The sequence below is a fragment of the Octopus sinensis genome, linkage group LG19 (assembly GCF_006345805.1).
Source record: "Octopus sinensis linkage group LG19, ASM634580v1, whole genome shotgun sequence".
NCBI lineage: Eukaryota > Metazoa > Mollusca > Cephalopoda > Octopoda > Octopodidae > Octopus > Octopus sinensis.
Genome location: NC_043015.1, coordinates 32,789,665 through 32,794,664, shown reverse-complemented (window position 1 = coordinate 32,794,664; position 5,000 = coordinate 32,789,665). Strand labels below are relative to the sequence as shown.

General features: G+C 35.8%; 1 long non-coding RNA gene across 1 annotated transcript in view; it reads right to left on the bottom strand.

The window, feature by feature from the left end:
• Nucleotides 1-2,159, bottom strand: part of LOC118767100 — a 29,201-nt gene extending 27,042 nt beyond the window's left edge. The window contains exon 1 of the long non-coding RNA XR_005002994.1: nucleotides 598-2,159. This is a non-coding gene — a long non-coding RNA (uncharacterized LOC118767100). The remainder of the gene's footprint in view (nucleotides 1-597) is intronic.
• Nucleotides 2,160-5,000: the final 2,841 nt, after the last annotated feature.

The window sequence follows — 5,000 nt, the reverse complement described above, 5'->3', positions numbered from 1 at the left end:
TTACGTATGTATGCATGAATCCTTGTATATATGTACGTATGTATGTGTGTGCGCGTATGTATGTGTGTGTATGTATGTGTATGTGTGTGTATGTGTGTGTATGTGTGCGTATTTATGTGTATGTATGTATGCATGTAAGTGTGTGTATACATATCTATGTATGTATTGCATTCTATATTGTTTTAAGTGTGATTTTGTTTTATAATAAACCTTCATGAATATGTGTTGGTGAGACTCGTAGTAGTAGTAGTAGTAGTAGTAGTAGTAGTAGTAGTAGTAGTAGAAGAAGAAGAAGAAGAAATAGTAGTAGTAGTAATGGTAGTAGTAGTAGTAGTAGTAGTAGTAGTAGTAGTAGTAGTAGTAGAAGAAGAAGAAGAAGAAGAAATAATAGTAGTAGTAGTAGTAATAGAAGAAGAAGAAGAATAAATAGTAGTAGTAGTAGGAGGAGGAGGAGGAGGAGGAGGAGGGGGAGGGGGAGATGAGGATGAATGGGAGGAGGAGGAGGAGGAGGAGTAAGAGGAGGAGGAGGTCAGATGGAACCAGCATATAACAGGTAGTGGTATTGTCAACGTGGATGGATGGAAGATAAACGCTGACCTATTTTTTGTTTCACCGAAGATTTTTCGTCTCATGGATTCTCTTGAATCTCATTCGAAGTAAAACAGAAAGAAAAAAGGAAGAAAAAAAAAAAGAACAAGAAATTGCGTTCTGGATTTTCTTTTAAATGTAGTTAAAAATATTTAAAATAAAAGTAGGTAAGAGGGGAAACAGAATGGTTGTTTTGTTTTTTTTGTTTTTTATTAGACACTGAGAAGGAAAACATTGCAAGTAAGAAGTTTCACCAGAGGGCGTGGCCAGTGTCTTTTTCATCCATGGAATCAACGAGTACCGACCGCGGAGTAGGAGTTTGTACATGTAGTGTAAGAGCCAACAGAGATGAAGTGTATCTTTCGATTTTCTAGAGTCTGAAAATCTGCATAAACTTTCCAACACAAAAGATATTTGTTTGTTTGTGTATTTATTTATTTATTATATTTATTTATATGTTTGTTTGTTTATGTATTTATTTATTTATTCATTTATTTTTGGCAGTGGTTGTGTAATTGTATGTTCTGTGATGATAAACTTGAAGAATTTGGAAACCACGTAAGTAAATCAAGTTTGTGTATCAGATATATGATATCAGTTGCTAATTTGGTGAAAAAAATCTCTCGTTGCTGAGGAATCTGTTCACCTTACTAGTGAATAAATTAGTATACGATGAGCTTAACATGGATGGTTAAGTTTATTACACATTCACCGACCATCACGTGATGTTCTATCATCAGAACCAGAATCTTGAGCCAATGTTAAATCAAACTGAGATGAACTGTGGTTCGAAGCTGCTACTAATTCCCAATACATGGATGAAATGATTAATGAGGTGTGGGACTTGAGGCGTGAATCTTGACCAAATTTTTTCTGGTTGTAGTCCTGACAGTGAGGTAGACTTATTGGTGGACACTGGTCTGAGACTGAGCTAGATTGATATGTTACACATTCCTGACAGTTAGGTGGACTGATTGGTGGATTGTGTGATCAGGGATTGAATCTATGATAGCTATTCATGACAGCTGGGTGAACTGATTGGTGTTCTATGATCTTCGGTTGAATCACGTTCATTTGACTTCGTAGTGAACTGGTTGGTAGACAGCAATTTGAGACTGAGCCACATTGACCTTGAACATATTCTTGACAGCGTGGTAAACTGAGGGGTTGGCTGTGTAGACCGAGGCTGATCTACATTATTAACTATTTTCAGAATAGAATGGTTTGCTCCAAAACTGTCATAAACTGCCAGCCGCGAATTTGAACTCATTAATCTGTGAGTTGGTTGTGCAATGTTTTGATCAACACTCGGTTTTTATTGCGAGATGTATAACAATAATGGTATTTGCCAACGGACGAAGCAAATATTCCGGGGGTGCAAAAAATCGAGTCAGATTCATCGGTGATGCGTTATGATAACCCAGGACGCCTCAGTCTTCCTAGCTGTAACGAGGCAGAGTTGGAAAACACTGTTCATAATTCGATGCTGAATAACTGATGTGCACCAGGTTCAAATCCTTCCATGTACTCCCGGAGAGCAGAAGAATACCAGCCAGCAATATTATTATCTAAGATGTACCAAAAGAGAAAGAAAAAAAAATAGTAAGATCGATTGCTCGATATAGATATATTGATTTAAACACACACACATGCACACACACATGCACACACACATGCATACATATATACACATACTCACGCACACATATAAATAAGTAGTCAGAAAGGTATGTGTGCGTGTATATATATATATATATATATATATATAAATATGAACAGAGAGAGGGAGAGAGAGAGAGGGGGAAGGAGAGAGATGTTGATTGATAGATGTAGCTTGGTATATAGTGAGAAAGGTGTGCGTGCGCATGTGTATACATACGTTCATATAAATACGTGTGTGTGTGTGTGTGTGTGTGTGTGTGTGTGATTGTATATATATACATATATATATATACATACACATATATTAGATAGATAGATAAACAGATAGTTAGATAGATAGACAGACAGACAGACAGACAGACAGATAGATAGATAGATAGATAGATAGATAGATAGATAGATAGATAGATAGATAGATAGATAGATATATGGATAGATAGATAGATAGATAGATAGATAGATAGATAGATAGATAGATAGATAGATAGATAGACAGATAGATAGATAGATATAGGGATAGACAGATAGATAGAATCGGTGTTCTATCAATGGGTCCTCAGTAGGATAGAAGGACAATCAATCATATGAAACAGTGTTTATTGTATATTTCTATCTGTTCTTAATTACAGCATCTCTTTAATTTATTATTTAATTGTAAATCAATCAATCACATGTTATTGACCTCTTCAAACAATTGTGACAAATAGAATAGAGTAGAACAATTATTTGAACACTTCCACAAACGATATATTTGGTAATTGATGTTGTGGTGCTTATGCATTTCCTGATGGCATTAGTCGTGTAAGTGAAAAAAAGACTGCATTAACTTGAAACTGAAAACGATTAAACTTAGTGGCGCGCTCGACTGAACACGGGCATTATCGATTTCTTAATGACACCGAAGGATTTTTGGAGAAAAGATGTAAAGTAGATATCTGGTTATTGGTTCACCTGGAAGAAGGCCTTTGTGGTTCTCTGATTAAGTTGAACCCTGGCTATTACTGAGACATATGTCAGCTTCTACCTGTGCTGACAAGAAACCAATGAGCGAGCTTCTGTGGGATAACAAGATCAACTGGTTATAGCAATTAAATCGCCATTAAACTATACACCTTGCTGTCTTTAAAATCACATTGGATTGTGTAGTCCATGGTAGACTGTTACTGGAAAGAAAAGATCGGAAGCTAATGAACTGAATGTCTCTGTATCATAAGCCTGCTCAATCAAGGCTGACCCGAGACCGAGCAACTACAGGTTCTCCGGACTCTTTAGTACACTCCTGTAAAAGGTCCGGGAATATGCGGTGGTTGAGACAATATCGCTTTCATATTCAGTCAAATTATAGAACCAGTGAACTATATTTGAAGGAATCTGACTAATTGTTCTTTGGCTATTCGCTTTCTTAAAAAAAAAAATTATTATCTGTTAAAATATTGTAGCACATGTGTTACATTTATCTCCGCAAACACAGTTTATGAACAAGACACCGATTCAACGAGGGATCCTTTTTGTGATTGTACCACCTTCTAGAAATACAAGCCGTAGTAGCCAAATCACACCCTACCGCCTTAGAAAGAGAACACATTCGATAAAATCGCCGGAGATAAACTCAAAATGGAATGCCTTCCCAATGAAAAACGACTGGGCGTTAAACAACAGCAATGATAGCAGTTGCAGCAGCATGAACAAGCGGTGGTCAATAACGACTATAATTATTACAAATAACCAAGAGAAGGACATGGTTGCGATTTTTTAAGTTCTTATTTCACTTCAATTCATTCCACTTACATAATTCATTTTACTAATACTTCAGGAAAATGCCATGAACAACACAACATCAATATTCCGTCGATATATATGACGCTGATTTGGAAAAGTGTCAAGAAGAAGAAAACAAATAACAAAACACAGACGTATAATATGCCCCCACCTCTCTCTCTCTCTCTCTCTTTCTTTCTCTCTCTCTTTATTTGCTCTCTTGAAACAGAGCTTTTGCTCGAAACATTGATAATCTTCCTCTTCCGCACAGCAAAAACGTTAATATTACATTTATTTTTATTACTTTTCCATCTAAAATAAAATAGATTCAACGTCACGTGAGGTGTATGTAGGAAATAATTAGGTTGTAAGTTTTGTTTATTGACTATTGACGATTTGAAAATGTTGTAATCGATATAATGCACCTCTATCATAGTTCATAGCATTCCACAGTAAGCAGAACATTAACTAGCTTTGTCTAGACTGATTTTCATCACTATTCATTTATGACCTACGCATAACCTATGTTTTACCTTTATATTATTATTAAATAGCTGATATTATTTACAACCACGGGTCAGGTTTAGTGCAGCAGACTTATGATCAAAGCAATCCAAATATGGCTATCCCATCTTCTATGGCTAGGAAAACAATTGCCCAATACACTCCGTTTTATAATATGCTAAGGTGTGCTTTAGGAAAATTTGATTGCTATTTCTTGCGGATCAGACGACTGCGTAGAGGTTTCCATGCAGGCAATGATTAAATAGCTATTAAATTACTGTTATGTAGTTTATCTCCTTGTCAGCTCTAATCCAGTGATTCAACTTGTTTTTTATTTTCAAATGTAACGAATTTAGGACTACATAACCAATATTGCAATCCTCTTCTTACGATTGTTGTGTGCGAGTTAAGTGAGATTTGGTTGCTATTTCTAGCCGGCTGAAGAACCGCGCTATTAAATATTAAATATTAAGTAGAAATTTTCATAG